This window comes from Lissotriton helveticus, chromosome 6 (genome assembly GCF_964261635.1).
Source record: "Lissotriton helveticus chromosome 6, aLisHel1.1, whole genome shotgun sequence".
Classification (NCBI taxonomy): Eukaryota; Metazoa; Chordata; class Amphibia; order Caudata; family Salamandridae; genus Lissotriton; species Lissotriton helveticus.
This window is the reverse complement of record NC_136067.1, coordinates 1,912,266,430-1,912,284,183: the sequence shown is the minus strand read 5'-3', so window position 1 is coordinate 1,912,284,183 and position 17,754 is coordinate 1,912,266,430.

Genomic DNA, 17,754 nt, shown 5'->3' with positions numbered 1-17,754 from the left:
GCGGCATCCGACATGTGTTTTTTTTCTTTTTCTTTACTGTCCTATGGTTGCGTCTCTCTCACTCATTGGAACTCGAGTGAAAAGGAAATGCTACTGATGAGGAAAATTATAGGATTTTGCAAGCATCTGGGGGGTTCACCGGTTATTTCAGGATCTATCTGCCCGGATGAGGAAATGTTGGAGTAGCCAAGATTTACGTCTGCCCTTTCCTACTGTTACGCACAGCCTCGCCATCATCTCCCTGCAGGTCCAGCACCTCATGTGTGAATCCCCCAAATCACACTTTATCCCACGTGATTTGTCCCAGAGGTGATCTGGTGACTCCGGGGTCACCAGAGCCTCCACCAATCACTGCGACAATATGCCACATGATCCTCGTTGGTGTAGATCGGAGGGCTCCTGGATCACCTGAGATTTGCATTATTGTGCACTAAATCCACCAAGTTCTGAACTGAGCCAGATCTGAGGAGTTCTGGGTCATTGACATTTAAATCACTTCCTGGTATACCAACTGTGATCTATATAGGCGCAGGCCTGCTGGTGCCTGTAGCACGTGAGGCGTATCCCTCCCAGTGCATAGAATAAAGCCCCGTTTGATTTGCACCGGTGCAGATCTGGAGGTGCCCGGAGCACATGAGGTGTATCTCAGCCAGTGCGTAGAATAAAGTCATGTTTTTTTTGCTGAGGGGTACAACGAGGACCAGCCGCCATGCCTCACAACATCAAGTGTAACCAAGCCCCGGTGTTGTAAGATGCCAACCGGTGCCGTCGCTCATGGAACAGGAGCTGATTTCTGAAGGACGATTTTGTGAAGCGGGGACTCAAGCTGTATCTCACCACCTACCTGGGGATTTATTTTTAAGCTTATTGGGGTTAATAATCGCGGCCAGTCACTGCAGAAATAAAGTTGGCAGTACGATAACCATAGGGCCACAGCTGTGGCCACGCCCACTGAGGCGGAGTTTAAAGTACAAAGGTGCTACCACCAAAACGCTGTGTTGTTTGCCCTGCTTAGTCCACTGCCTTTGAAGAAGTGTGGAAGACACGAAACGCGTCGGCTGCACTTGGTTGGACTTGATGTTGTGAGGCATGGCGGCTGATCCTCGTTTTAACCCTCAGCAATAAATGGTGGCAAGTGACTTACCTGTTGTTGGCTCTCTCTACAAGACAAACCTGTGTTTTGGATATATAAATATATTTATTACCTACTGGCAATCGCCAGTAGGTAGTTATAGTTAGGACCTTGTTTCTATTCAAAAACCGTTTTCTATTTTCCCAATAACTTTGGTGTCGGTTGACGAATCTTTGCAAAATTTTCAAAACTATTGGGGCACTCCAGTCAGCTCGTGAATATGGGACCAGTCAAGACATGAAACCATGTTAAAAAATTGCAGTAAATTCGCGATATTCACGTAAAAAAAATGTTTTAAAATAATCCCCGGGTGGGCTATGGCCCTGGCGGCTTATGATTAATATAACTACCCCTCCTGTTACCTCCAGTAAGCTCCCGGTAGTTGGATTGCTGAGAGGTGGTCAGAGGCCCTACCCCATTCTCCACCACTCTGCAATCATGCCTCTTGACACACTGATGGTGGGGGATTGACATTCCCTTGCCTCCTGAGGGCCTCAGGACTACATTGGACTTCTTCCTCCAAGCAGCGGTGCGCCTGGAGGCGCGTTTGCATAGTGGTGGAAAAAGGGGGTGTTAGAACTGGGAGTCTCTAGTTGGCAGAGGTAGGTACCACTGTCCACATAATCAATCAATCAATCAATCATAGCATTTGTATAGCGCACTACTCACCCGGAAGGGTCTCAAGGCGCTTGGGGGAAGGGGTCAGCTACTGCTCGAACAGCCAGGTCTTGAGTTGTCTCCTGAAGGCGAGATGGTCCTGGGTCAGCCGAAGGTGGATGTGGAGGGAGTTCCATGTCTTGGCCACCAGGTAGGAGAAGGATCTTCCTCCGGCGGTGGCTCTTCGGATGCGTGGTACGGCGGTGAGGGCGAGGCTAGTGGATTGTAGCTGGCGGATGGGCGTGTAGAAGGTCAGGCGGTTGTTGAGGTACTTGGGGCCCAGGTCGTGGAGAGACTTGTGTGCGTGGGTGAGGAGCCTGAACGTGATCCTCTTGTTGACTGGGATCCAGTGCAGGTCTCTCAGGTGGCCGGAGATGTGGCTGCGTCGGGGGATGTCCAGGATGAGTCGGGCGGACGCGTTCTGGATGCGTTGGAGTCTTTTCTGTAGCTTGACTGAGGTGCCAGCGTAGAGGGTGTTTCTGTTGTCCAGTCGGCTGGTGACGAGTGCCTGGGTGACCGTCTTCCTGCTTTCGGTCGGGATCCATCGGAAGATCTTGCGGAGCATGCGTAGGGTGTGAAAGCATGATGAGGAGACGGCGTTGACTTGTCTGGTCATCTAGAGGGAGGAGTCCAGGATGAAGCCCAGGTTGCGTGCGTGGTCTGTTGGCTTGGGAGTGGTGCCCAGGGCGGGGGGCCACCAGGAGTTGTCCCAGGCGGAGGGCGATGGTCCCAGGATGAGGACTTCCGTCTTGTCTGAGTTCAGTTTCAGGCGGCTGTTCTTCATCCACTCGGCGACGTCTTTCATCCCTTCGTGTAGGCTGGTTCTGGCGGTGTCGGGGTCTCTGGTGAGGGAGAGGATCAGCTGGGTGTCGTCGGCGTAGGAGATGATGTTGAGGTTGTGTTGGCGTGCGATGGCTGCAAGAGGTCTCATGTAGACGTTGAAGAGGGTGGGGCTGAGTGATGATCCTTGCGGTACGCCGCAGATGACTTTGGTGGCCTCGGATCGAAACGGGGGGAGGCGGACTCTCTGTGTTCTTCCGGCGAGGAACGAGATGATTCACTCCAGTGCCTTCTCTTGGATGCCGATGTTGCTGAGGCGTTGAACTAGGGTGCGGTGGCAGACAGTGTCGAACGCTGCAGAGAGGTCCAGGAGGATGAGTGCCGCTGTTTCCCCGTTGTCGAGCAGGGCTCAGATGTCGTCGGTGGCTGTGATGAGGGCAGTCTCGGTGCTGTGGTTGGCTCTGAAACCGGACTGCGAGGGGTCGAGGGATACGTTTGTCTCGAGGAAGGCGGCAAGCTGTCTGTTGACGATCTTCTCGATGACTTTAGCAGGAAAAGGGAGGAGCGAGATGGGGCGGAAGTTCTTGAGGTCGGTGGGGTCCGCTCTTGGTTTCTTCAGTAGGGCACTGAGCTCGGCGTGCTTCCAGCTCTCCGGGAAGGTGGCGGTGTTGAAGGAGGTGTTGATGATGTTCCGGAGTTGGGGTGCGATGGTGGAGTCGGCCTTGTTGAAGACGTGGTGGGGGCAGGGGTCGGTTGGAGATCCGGAGTGGATGGTGTTCATCGTGCGGGCTGTGTCTTCGGTGGTCACCGTGGTCCAGGTGCGGAGGGTGGCGGTGGGGGGCGTTGGTTCGAAGGTTGGGTGCGTGGATGGCGCGCCGAAGCTGTTGTGGATGTCGGCGATCTTGCGGTGGAAGAACGAGGCGAGGGAGTCGCAGAGATCTTGTGAAGGAGTGATGTCGTTGTTGCCGGTGCTGGGGTTGGAGAACTCCTTGACGATGCTGAAGAGTTCCTTGCTGTCGTGGGCGTTGTTGTCCAGTCATTCCTTCAGTGATTTCTTTTTGGTGGTGCGGATAAGCTGGTGGTGCTTGCGGGTGGCGTGTTTGAGGGCGGTCATGTTGTCTGTGGTCTGGTCCCGGAGCCAGGCTTTCTCGAGGGTGCGGCAGTTCTTCTTGGAGTCCTTGAGTTCGTCCGTGAACCAGGAGGCCTTCTTGCTTCTGGGTCTGCTGGGAGGGTTCTTCAATGGTGCGAGGTCGTCGGCGCAGGCGGTCAGCCACTGCGTGAAGTTGCGGGCTGCTTCGTTGGGGTCCGTTGGGCTGGCGGGTGGGTTCTGGCTGAGGGAGGTGGTGAGCTGGTCGGCGGTGATCTTGCTCCAGCTTCTGTGAGGGACCTGTTGCGGGTGGTGGTGGGTCGTGGTTCTTCTGAAGCTGAAGTGGACGCAGCTGTGGTCAGTCCAGTGGAGTCAGGTGGAGTGGCTGAAGGTGATGTGCTTGCTGGATGAGAAGACGGGATCAAGCGTGTGGCCGGCGTAGTGGGTGGGGGTGTTGACCAGTTGCTTGAGTCCAAGGTTGGCGAGGCTGTCCAGCAGGGCGGCGGTGTTGCGGTCCTTGTTGTTCTCCAGGTGGAAGTTGAGGTCCCCATGGAGGATGTAGTCGGCGGAGGGGAGGGCGTGCGGGCTGATGAAGTCCGTGATGTCTTCGCTGAATTGTGTGCGTGGTCCCGGGGGTCTGTAGACGAGGGTGCCTCTGAGGGTCATCTTTGGGTCGGTGTGTATCTGGAAGTGGAGGTGCTCGGCGGCGGCGAAGGTGTCGTTGGAGTCGGTCGTGATGCGGATGGTGTTCTTGTGGACGATGGCGATGCCTCCTCCGGTCTGGTTGACGCGGTCCCTCCTGATGATCTTGTACCCGTCCGGGATGGCGATGGCGATGTCGGGGGCTGAGGAGGCGTTCATCCAGGTTTCCGTGAGGAAGGCGATGTCTGGTGATGTTGTGTCGAGGAGGTTCCAGAGTTCCACGGCGTGTCTGTGGACAGAGCGGGTGTTGAGCAGGATGCATTTGAGGTGGTTGCTGCTGGTGCTTGGCTTGGTGGGTGAGGTGATAGTTCGGAGGCAGGAGAACTTGCAGGTTTTGCAGGTGAAGGGTCCGTGGGTGCGTTTCGGGGTTGTCCAGCAGCAAGCAGGGTTCCGGCCGGCATTGAGTGCGTTGAGGGCGGTGGCGTCGTAGGTCCGTCGGGTCGTCTTGCATCGGCGGGGGCCAGGGGTCCTGGCACTGGGCGCGGTCCAGGCATGGATGGCGCAGACGGGCTTGCCATTGGCGCGCCTTCGCGCGCCCGCTGCGCGTGACCGCTGCGCGTCCGTGCGGTCGCCATTTATGGCTAAGTGGGAGGGAGGAGCAGCTGGGAGGCGGGAGCGGGGAGGACACGGAAAAGGGGGCGTGGCCGCGAGAACGGCGGCGGCGGGAAGCGGAGAGCGGGGCAGGCGGCAGAACGGGAACAAGTACACAATAACAATTTTAAACACAATGAAGCACAGAATACAACAGGTTTAACGCAAAAGTAAATCGAAACAGCTGGGGGACAGAACAGTGAGGCGGCTGCTAGGAAGGCAGGCAGACGGCAGAACGTGGCTGCGAGCAGCAGCTAGGGCGCACGAGGGGGCACACACAGCTGGGGGCTGTGCGGCGCGGGGGTGTCCTGAGAACAGGTCACACTCACCTGCGCCACGCGGTCGCCATTTATGGACAAGTGGGAGGGAGGAGCAGCTGGGAGGTGGGAGCGGGGAGGACACAGAAAGGGGGCGTGGCCGCGAGAACGGCGGCGGCGGGAAGCGGAGAGCGGGGCAGGCGGCAGAAAGGGAACAAGTACACAATAACAATTTTAAACTCAATGAAGCACAGAATACAACAGGTTTAACATAGGGACACGTAGGGACCCTTGCTTCTAGTCAGGGTAAGGAGGAAACACTCTTTAGATAACCTATGCTCACCCCCTTGGTAGCTTGGCACAAGCAGTCAGGCTTATCCAAAAGCAATGTGTAAAGTATTTGTACCAACACTCACAGTAACACAGTGAAAACATCACAATCTGACTCTACAACAGTTTAGAAAAATAAAGGTATTTAATCTAAACTACACAAGACCAAAACGACAAAAATCTAACATGCACAGTTCAAGAATATGGTTGCAAAAGAGTTCTTAAGGTTGCGATAAAATAATCCACAGTTGCGTGACAAGTTCACAGTTGCGTCACGCTTAGCCAACAGTACCTTTTAAATGCAACAAAGTTCCAAGGCAGAAGCTGGTGCGGTGGAAAACAAGCGTTGCGTTGCTCCTGAGACCCTGGGGAGGCGATGCAACAACCCAGCTGCAGCAGCGGGCGTGTTGCGACAAATCCGGTCTGTATGGGGAGGAAGGCGGACTTGTATGGATTTCGGTGCGTAGGTTCCGTAGGAAGTTTTCTCTCGTAAAGGCACGATGCAATGATCTTGTCGGTTGCGACGATCTCTGGGGCGATGATGCGCGACCAGCGGGGATCTCTCTCTCGCAGCTCCTCGATGCGATGGCTTTTGCGACAACACTCGCAGCGCCGTAATGCGGTCCGCAAGCAAGCGGTGCGACAATCTCACCCAGTGACGACAGGCTCTGCGACGACACTCGCAGCGATGGTAATCTTCCTGCACCCGTCTGGTGCATCCCGCAAAGGAAAGATGCAACGGCTCTGGCAGCGGCAACAGGCGCTGCGACGATCTCGGCCTTCGTAGCGCAGGGAATTTCCTTGCACTGTCGGGGATGCGCTCCGCAAGCGAGCGATGCGACAAAACTTGCAGAAAGTCTTTAACCACTTGGCTGCTATGCGTTTTCCCCCCCGGTGCTGGGATCCCCCTTTTTCCATTATTCATGACGAGCTGGGCTCGTCATGAGCGTGCGAGGAGGCTACACCATGACGAGCCCAGCTCGTCATGAGCGTGGAAGGGGTTAAAAGCTTGGTTTCCAGCTTCCCAACACAGGTACAACTTCTAAAGGCACCACACATGGGCCACACACTCCAGGAAGGACAGAACTCTCTCAGTAGAGTTCAGGGAAGCTGGGAGTGAAGCCTTTTTGTCCCTGGGACTTCATAACAGGGAGCCAGCTTTCTCTCAGGTCCTTGGAGATTCCTTCAAGCAAGGGGACACAGCACAAAGCAAAGTCCTTCCCCTCTCCTCGGCAGCAAAGCAACAGCAGGTCAGTCCAGCAGAGCAACACCAGGACAGTCTTCCTTCTACAGTTTCAGCTTTCTCTGTGGCAGAGGTTCCTTCTTGATTCCAGGATGATCTAATTTTCTGTAGTCAAGGGCCCTGTACTTATACCCCTAAAAGTCTTTGTTCCCTATGTGCAGGAGGGCTCTAAGCCCAGTCTGAAGCAGTTCTGGGTGTTCCTTGAGCACTTTGTTTTCCTGGCTTCTCCTTTCCTTTCAGAGTGAGGGGCAGGGTCGTCAGCCGCCCAGCAGGAGGTGGAGCCAGCATTGTGAAAGGCAGGCACAGCCCTATTCAGGCCCAGATTCTATCTCCTCCCACCACTCAAGTTGCAAATGCAGTCATTCAGCCTAAGGCTGACTCAGCCAGCCTCCTGGGGAATCCCCAGCCCCTGTCACTCTCAAACCAGACAGTCAATTCACAAACAGGCCAAGACACACAGAAAGGTCAGACAAGAGAATAGCAACATTCTAAAAGTGCTGTTCTCAAACACAGGATTTAAAATCCACCTTTCCTAAAAGATGTGTTATTAAATTCGGAGTTCAGGGATACCAGACTGTTGTGTCCTATCTTGCTCCTATGGGAAGATATGCTGGTAGCCACTTTAGCCAGCATTCCCCATGATAGCCTATGGGCAAAATAGCCTTACAATTTATAAAAAACGAAAATGGTTGTAATTCACTACCAGAGCATGTCACCTGCACCAGTACATGCTCTACCTTTCACATACACTACACCCTGCCCAAGGGGGTACCTTGGGCCTTCCATAAGGGTGACCAATGTGCACAGAAAGGGAAGAGTTAGGCCTGGTCAGTGGGGACACTGACCAGACGGACATGGCAGTTCGCAGACTGCACACAGGCACTGCGGTGGCAGGCCTGAGACACCATTTTAGGGCTACTCATGTGGGTGGCACAACCAGTGCTGCAAGCCCACTAGTATCATTTGTAACACCAGCCCTGGCACACTCAGTGCACTTTACTAGGGACTTCTGGGGGATACAAATATGCCAATCATGGATAACCAATTACCATAACAATTTACACAGACAGCATATGCACTTTAGCACTGATTAGCAGTGGTAAAGCGTGCAGAGTCCTATTGCCAACAGCCACAGGTCAGGAAAAATAAGGGAGGAAGAAGCAAAAAGTATGGGGATAACCCTGCAAAAAGGGTCAGTTCCAACAGGGGGCATGAACTCTGACCACCTCTCAACAACAGTAGCGGCCCGTGGAGGGAGTTCCGTGAGGTGTGTTTATTTTAACTTAACGAGTGAAAAAATAAACACATAAGCATTACACCTTAAACAAATAATACAATAAAAATGTTATGAAATACAATAAATGCACTAGATAAGGGAAATCTTACATAGATAAATAAATAAAATGATTTAAGTTTAGAACCAACACTGATTTTACATTTATTTAAAAAAAATGTTTAACCTTGTCTAGTGCAATTACTAAATTATATTACATTTACATTAATCAACAAATGTGTAATGCATATGTTTATAGTTGGATAGTTTGCGATAAATATTTAAACCCATGTGTATGAACACATTATGAATTATGAAGAATGTCACATTTTGTGACGTGTCCTTCATCAAGAAGGAAGCATGCACCAAATTTGAGAATAGAAAAATTAATTCAATCAAGGTGTCTTTCTTTACATTTTTAAAACAATAGCATATGCATTACACATTACTAAAAATGCATGAGTCCAGAGCTAATGTAAACAGACAATTCAAAAGAAAAGTAGTTAAAAGAAACTTACCCTCATTTTCGGCAATAACCGGGGTGATTTGATTCATGGTTAAGTAGCAGCAGCAAAGGAAGCATTTGGGCTATCGGGTCCATGACGGAAACAGAAAGTGGTAAAAAGAAAAAAAAGTCACTTTCTACCTTATATACATTTGAAACCACCAACTTAGGTGTGGAGGTTTACCTGCCGCAGTTACGTCGTCTGGAAGGTGCATTGTGAGTCGCCCGGCAGAAATATTGTCTGAGCACTCTAAAACAGCATTTTTTTCCTAAAACACTGCCGACGGGGTGGAAAATTCTGCCAAAGTCGGTGGGACTCAGACAGACCATTGTCCATCAACCCACCAGCATCTAAAATGAGTGGGCGGACTGCCTAGTTGGTGGACAGATTAACTGACGGAAAAGTGATGGCAGGACCAGATCCGCAAAGATAATAATAATAATCCACATTTGTAAAGCACACAATCACCCGTAAGGGTCTCTAGGCGCCGTCAGGAAGATTAAGCAAGCTATTGCCCAGAGTCACATGGTGCTGGGTTAATCTGCCACCGGTGCCGTGATCCCCAGAGTCAGTCACCCTAGCCGCAGCGCCACACCTCTCCCTCTAAGATGTAAGTCAGACCTTAATTAATGAAACCCCATACCAATTTAAATGCTGCTCTGTGAAAGTATGTTATATATTGCTGGGGAAAAAGCAATAGCCTGGGGAGTCAGATAAAGCTTTTTAAAGAACTGACCTAAAAACACACAAAGTGGATGCGCTGTATAATAATTAAAGACAACTTCTCAATCGGGAAAGAAGGATGCGGTGTGGGCTTTGTTACACATTCCAGAAAATGTCAGTGTGAGGAAATCTGTTGTGGTTGGATCTGGATAGATGACAAGGTGTAGTCAAGTGGTATTATCATGTAGAGGTTTATTTGTAGTCCATAGTTGTTCCACAGAAGATCTTAAGAAGGTAACTTAGTTGGTAAAGGGAATCCCACCAGGAGCTGCATGACCGCTGCTCAGCCCACTCTCTTCAACTGTCATTCTCCCTCACTAGCAAGCACTCTCACACATTCCAAACACACTGTCATCAGGCATCCTAACATTCTACGCATAACTCATTCATCCTTGCTGAGCAGCTGTCTGAGAGGATGTACTAAGATAAATTAGATTACTACATATCCTCTTCCCTTAGAGTGAACAAACAATAAAGATTGCAATAATGCACCAATACAAAGATAAATGATGAACAAGATACATAGTGCATTATACATCTAAAGTTATAGATGAAAATTTAAATGTAGTAAAAGCTAAGGAAGAATTAGCACAGCTCAGAGATCAGAAGGCAAAGTAGATGAGAATTTAGAAGCTGCAAATGCTAAAGAAGAATTAGCACAGCCTAGAGTACAGAATGCTAGAAAGCACAAGATAGCACATCACTTCTCCTCTCTTAGGGAAAAACACATGAACATGTGCATAAATAAACTTTCCAGCAACGAGTACAAGCAAGAAAATAAAGAAAAGGAAAAAGAAACAAGATGCGAGTTAAAAGCATAGTTGGAAACAGGTTGATAAGAAAGGTACAAAAAGTACCAGCCCAACTATGTTATCGCACTACGCACAAAGGAGGCATAGTGTGGATAATCAATGTCACACACACCTCCACCAATAACATAAATTGTTAAAATAATTATGAATCCATGGATGGGACAAAGACTAAAGTGCATAAAAATGATATTAAAATATCCCACAGCACTATCAATGTCGCAAACATCTCCAATATCTTGGATGATATCTAAATTCAAATTGCATCTGAGGCATTCAAATCCAAAATGCAATTGAGGCACTAAACAAAAGTGCACTGCTAACCAGGAGGTAAACACCCCTCACAACGCACCTTAAACGGGTGCTCTAGCTAGTGTAGAACAAAGAAAGTAGAGGATACACATGAAATTCATGAGGTATATACTCCACACTACAGTCATTGTTCAACTAGCTTTAAATACAACACACACCACGACACTACGGGTGTAAACCAGAAGAATGTATGCAAACCATTCTTAAAAATTATAAACTCCATGAAGCACCCTTTCATAACAAAAATAAAGAGTGTCAAACACCGCTCAGGCATAAGCTACGCCACAAAATGGAGTACACTGTCCTCTGAATACCATACCCAAGGTACTCAAATCAAAGGACGTCAAAAACAGGCAAATTCCTAAACACAGTAAAAAGGAATAAAATCTACACCGCTGTATTCCAAGTACAGCCAAAAGAGTAAAAGACACACCACTGTATTTTTAAACATGGGTTGAATACCACTTTAAGTTACCCTAACTTAAAGTGCAATATAAATAGAGTCACTGCACAACATAACAACTGCCGAGAAAAATAAAACCTACACTGTGAAATGCATAAGATCAGGCACATAAACCTACACTGTGAAATGCATAAGATCAGGCACATAAACCTACACTGTGAAATGCATAAGATCAGGCACATAAACCTACACTGTGAAATGCATAAGATCAGGCACATATAGGGAGGGACCAGTGAAAGAGTGTGCGCATCACCCAACACTGAGAATAGACCAGAGTAAGGAGACCTGCTCCTACACACCACTACCCTTAAAGTAATCATGCCTAAACAACACCAAAATACGACATTTCACTTAAATACTACATGTACAGGCATATAATGGCAGTGAACATTATAAATAGATACATCACAAACTCTGAATGATAATAAATTAAAGTTGAAATGCTGTCAAATAGTACTAGAATTGCAATTAAAAAAAACACAGCAAGTTGAAAGTACGCCGGTGAGCGAACTGTCTCACCCGAGATGTCAAATGTCTTCTGCTTTATTTAATTAGTCTTGCATGTCACACTCTATGGTTGAAAATGTTGTGCTCTCTGACGATTTTGAAGAATATGTTTAAGTTGAAATACCTTCTGCTCCGGAAGAAAATGTCAAAGTTCAAATACCTTTTGCCCTGTTCAATTAGTACCAGAAATGTCAAGCACAAAATGGTAAATAGGAAGATGTTAGTGTCTTTCAATGTCTTTAAACGTATTCCAATGTGTGAACAGCAGACATTTTGTATCGTTTTTCTTGAAACTTTATTGACCTCTAGAAGCGTGAACAGTAGGCATCTTCACCGTAATGAAAACCGTCTCTTAAAATGGTTTCACATTGTCTCACGCTGTGCCGAGTGGCTCACAGCACGTTTGGACATAGGAGTGCCGGTCAGCAGCTGTTTGTACGTGAAGACAATGAAGTATCTTTGTTGATGTCATGAAGAATGCAGCACGGAGGTAAGGGCGCGCGCTGTGGCATGAATAGGAATATTTGAATAATGCAGCATGCGCAAAGGATTTGAAGACTAACTGTTTGGTGGCAACAGGTCACTGCTTTTTTTTGAAATTCCTGTTTTAAAGTTGAAATAACAAGCTGCGTGTGATATCTACAGCAAGCTGCGTGTGATATCTACAGACGTGTCAAAGTAATAAATACTTAAAGCTTGTCTTCGTTTTTCACTTTCATATGAGGTTCACTCTTCAATGTAAAATGTTCCTACATGTCAGAGTTAATTTAACGAACAGCAGACTCTGAAAGGCTTTCAGGGTTTCCATGTCTCTATAAATCATTTTTACGAGTACCTCCGATGTTATCTTTCACAATGTTAAAGCAGATGGCAAGAAGTTCAATAAACAATCCGATAATTATATCGTTGGTAGCTTCCTTTAACATCTTTTGAGACTAATTTGAAGCTGCAGAACATCGTAGTGCTCAACCAAAAACGTAGACAGTAACTTCCAAATGTGACTGCAATGTTGTCTATAAATTTTTTAAATTCCATATTTACAAGAAGGTTGATTTGCCCTTAGTAGGCTGTCCGTGTGTTAAAGGACACTGGTGGGATCCTTAAGGGCATTCTTTTCTTATCTTGTAATTTACTTAAATTGCCAGTCTATTTTTAGTTACATGTAAATAATATTTCCATTAAAAATGTCGCAATTCTTCTCACCTTCAATAGATTTCATAGGGTTTGTTTCCAAGCGTCGCCAATATGTTGTGGTTGGATCTGGATAGATGACAAGGTGTAGTCAAGTGGTATTATCATGTAGAGGTTTATTTGTAGTCCATAGTTGTTCCACAGAAGATCTTAATAAGGTAACTTAGTTGGTAAAGGGAATCCCACCAGGAGCTGCATGACCGCTGCTCAGCCCACTCTCTCCAACTGTCATTCTCCCTCACTAGCAAGCACTCTCACACATTCCAAACACACTGTCATCAGGCATCCTAACATTCTACGCATAACTCATTCATCCTTGCTGAGCAGCTGTCTGAGAGGATGTACTAAGATAAATTAGATTACTACAAAATATTTAGGGCTACATTAAAGAAATCTGAACAGGACATGTTTTCCACATTCTTGATCGTGAATGCTTAACTGGCATTCAAATAGTCTTGGAGCAGAGGCGTAGCTAAAGCATGTGGCGCCCGGAGCTATCCCTCAGATTGCCGTCCCTTAGGGGAGGGAGGGTGCTTGGGAAAAAAAGACGGTCAGCAGTTTAACTGCAATGTTGTGTGCTGCTGAGCAGATCTGCATTTAAATGTCAGGCTCATATCTAAGGGCGGCACCCACAGTTCAAGCCTCCACATTGTTCTTTTTAATTACTGACAAAATTAGCAGTCCCCCAAATAGATAAATATAATTTAAGTGGCTGCATATGTGCAGTGAATCTCTTTTACTGCGCTGCAACAAATATTGTTGTTCCATAAATTACCGCCACCTTACCATAGAGAGGAACACACGGGACTTTAAAAAGATCTTCTTATTAGGCGAATGCTCTTATAGCGTGAGCTGGTGTAAGTGGGAACCCGCGGTATTAATTAATAGAACAGACACGAGCTTTTCATTGTGGGCATCAAAGGGCTTTAAAATCCTTGGTTTTCTGCTATTAGCCATATTCAGGTCCGGCTTTAGCGCTGGTGATGCCCAGGGCGGCCATCTTTGTTGGCATATCCTCCTTCTTCACAGATTGCCTCACAACCACCCTCCAAAGTTGCCCCTTATCTCTCCATAACCCCTCTCTCACATGTATTTAATTTCTTTTATAGGGTTACTTATCCCAGTGTAGGGTGTCAGAATGCTTTACATCCTGAGTTTGTTTTTTCTCCAGATTAAGAATTTGTCACATATAATGCCTTCCAGTATGGATGGCGTGACTACACCTCATTGTCTTATACAACATTTCCTATACATTGATTTACGCATTTACATAAGTTATTGTATCTGCATAATATGCACATTGGAATGAGTAAAGCTATAAGAAATTAAATACATTACATTGAATACATGCGAGAGAGAGGCTATGGAGAAATGAGGGGAAAGTTGGAGGGTGGTAAGGCAAATCCTGGAGAAGGAGTAAATAGGTGGTTAGGGTGCAAAAAAAGATGGTGGCACTGGGCACCACCAGCGCTAAAGCCAACCCTGCACCCACGGCCCATCTATCTTTGCATTCTGGTACTTATGCAGCCTTTTCAAAAACCAAAACTACCAGCAGTACAATACTGAGTGGAAGTCAGGAGTGGGTGAGGAAACTGTGCCTAAAATGGTAGGCCTTTTATAATGAGAAATATATAGAGGAAGTTCTCCCATTCGTTCCTTTTCCACCTCATCGGACAACGAAATTGTCAGTCGCCAGGTGTGATATGTAACACTTACTTTCGTTTCTTTTCAGAGTGGAAGCTACAATTATGCATTTACTACGAATAAAAGAAAACTGCTAGAAGTACCAGAATGGAAATAGTAATCCAGGACTTGGTGCGGTAACCTCCAGCATCCCCCCAATACACACACTGACACATCTACAGAGCTCGCAAAAACACAGAATTTTATTTTAACATGCACCGACCTCCAAGGCATCCTCTCTTTCCTGGCGCCTTTGATGCATTTGGAAAACACTACTGAGTCAGAGCCCCGGAAAGTCATGTTCACACTGACTTTGCCGACTGTCAGTTCTGAGGCATGCACTGACTCTCACAGACATCCCACTCTGCCTTACTCAGTTTGCCCTGGCTGCTCACAATGCTCTCACATTGCACAGGCACAAGTCATCTCGATAGGGAACTGAAGCAAACCCCTTTTTTCTCACTAGATACTTCATGGAACTAATAAGGCTCCTTCATAAACGTACTCAACTTGCAGGTCCACAGGGGGGTAAACGAGGCTTTCCACACTCGGAGGTCAATAAACTGAGTCCCGTTGAGGATAATAATCCCACATCCTTGCAATGCTTCAGATACACATTTACAGCGTGCGATCAAATGTTGTTCCATACATGTACCTCGAGAGATAGGGTCGGCCCATACTGCACTTTCTTTTCTCCTCGGTACAGGATGCCAGCCCCTGTCTTCAAATTAAGACAATATGCTTTTGGCGACGAACCTTATTGGCCATTTATCTTTCCTTTATAATCTCAGACACTCAGCTCTTTCAATTAGTCTGAGTGAAGTCTCAGTGTGTAAGCTGCCTGTGCCTCAGTGCCGAGTGCCCCCAAGTATAAAGCACTGCACATAGCTGCCAAGGTTTCAGAATGCTATGTGTGACATTTTCATATTTTCAGTGTAATTGTGAGTGACATTTCAACCATTATGAGTGACACTTTCACACGAGCAAAATCAAGCCATGAAGACAAGGGAAACATATAAATATAAGATGCTACACCCATTTGAGCAACAAGACAGTCTGATTAATATATTAAAACTGCTACAAAGCACCAAAAACAGAAGGCAGTAACCAGACACAGACTGAGGTGACTGCAGTCCTCAGTAACAGAGGGCAGGCACGTCAGCTGTTCAGGACTGCCAAGATGTTTGTGTGTCAAATGAAAAGGATATAAGTATAATTGGTGTGGTGCACAGCTTGAAATTGGTGTGAAATGTATTTTGTTACTCAGGTTGATTGAATTAAAGGTGCTCCTGCAGGTGGCGTAACCGTCCAATTACGCTAATATAAATCTAAAGGTAAGTGAATGCATAGATGATGCAAACATCCCTGCGGTGGGCACTCCGTTGTGGTTCGTATAACTCAGACTCCACTAATTTCAGAAGTGTGTTTATTCAAAGTTCATCACAATTCAGGAAAAATATTATTGTCCATTGTTGCTTCACAATGCGAATTTTTGTGTTTCACCAAATAATTTTTTCACAAATGAATTGTTTTTCTCCCCAATGATGCTCCGATGCATTTCGTCTTCATGAACCAATAGGGAAATTTTTAGACCGCTATCTGCAACCATCAGTGAAAAAACTCAGAAGTTATGTAAAGGACACCATTGAATTTTTACTCAGATTATCTGGAATCGTAATCAACGCAGACGACAACCTGATCTTGTGCACAGCGGATGTTAGAAGCCTTTATACATCCATTCCCCATGACGGGGGAATTGAAGCCGTGGAAAGAACCCTACTACACAGTGAGATTTCGAGCCCCATGCAAACTTTCCTTCTAGAACTAATGATATACACATTATACCACAGCTATTTCACTCATGAGAAGCAATGGTACCAACAGCTATCGGGAATGTCAATGGGCAATTGCGCCGCACCGACATATGCTAACCTCTACATGGCTGAATTCGAAGCAAGGAACATCTACGACAACCCAAATTGGATGGAAAATCTATATATATACGTGCGATATATAGATGATCTTTTTTTCATGTGGAAAGGCACCAAGGAAAACTTAGAGACGGCTCTAATGGAGCTGAACACCAAAGACAATCGGATTCAACTCACATGGAATATAAGCATTGACATGATAAGTTTCCTAGATGTACTAATCAAGAGAACTGAAAATGGAATAGAAACTGATTTGTTCAGAAAAGAAACGGATAGGAACAATACACTGTATTATTCAAGCTTCCATCAAAATTCGTTAAAACGACACTTGCCTTACAGCCAAATGTTACGAGTCAGACGGATTGTTTCAGACCAAGACCTTTGCAACAAACGCATGAAAGAAATGCATATGAGATTCATGGAAAGAGGATACCCCCAAGCCATCATCGACGATGCCTCCAAAAAAGTTGCAAATATCACCCGTGAAAAGGCACTAACTCAAACCACCAAAAAAGAGGACACCAGAATGGTGCTAGTGTCAAAACACTCTACACTAAGTGGTAGATACAAAAAAATCATACTCAACCACTGGCGGATCCTAGCAAATGAACCGGATTTTAAGAATTTGTTTGAACTTCCACCAATCTTTGCTTACACCAGGGCAAATAACTTCAGAGAAATTCTATCCAAAGACAGTGCTCCACAGATTGTGTATAAAGGAACCAGACCATGCCTTAGTTGCAACAACTGCAATAATATCATTAAAGGCAACAAAATCAACCATAAAATGAAAGGGACAGAAATCAAAATCAGGGTGAATGCAACATGTGATTCCTCCAATTTAATTTACCTGTTGAAATGCCCGTGCGGGAAGATCTACATCGGAAAGACCGAGAGGAAAATAAAAACCCGCCTAAATGAACATAAGTCTAATATACGGACCAAGCAAGAAAGATCCAACATCGCCATGCATTTTCTAGAACACAGACATACAGTGGCACAATTAAAATTCATGGTGCTCCAAACAATTGAAAAGAAAGAAGGCAGAGACAACAATAAAATTTTGTTACAGAAAGAAACAGCGTGGATTTATCGCATGCAATCTATGAAACCATCCGGGCTGAACGATCGGATTGAACTAAGTTGTTTTTTATAAGCACCCTTGGTGGTACATACGAACACATTGCTCAATTGTAAACAACTGTTTATGTTAATGATACATCTGTGCACACACAATTGATCGTAAATCAATGGTCACTTTGTTTATCTGAACTAACACATCACACTGTCCCACGTTCCTCCATAATTCCCGTTTAACATTCACTCCAATTGGCTGAATACCACAGTTTAGGTGTCTGTATACACACCTTTTCTTTTTTACTTCTATCAACCATATAGATACGAACCCCCTTTCAAGATGTCCGACACCTTTTTAGGCACACGGAAGTCCGTTTTTCATTTCCACCTTCACTGACTATCTAGCGGTGAGTCCTTTGTTTATTTTATAACTTCAGTTTCACTCGTCCACGCTAAACCGCCACCGGACATTTGGAAACCTACCCAGGCGTTTGGAATGG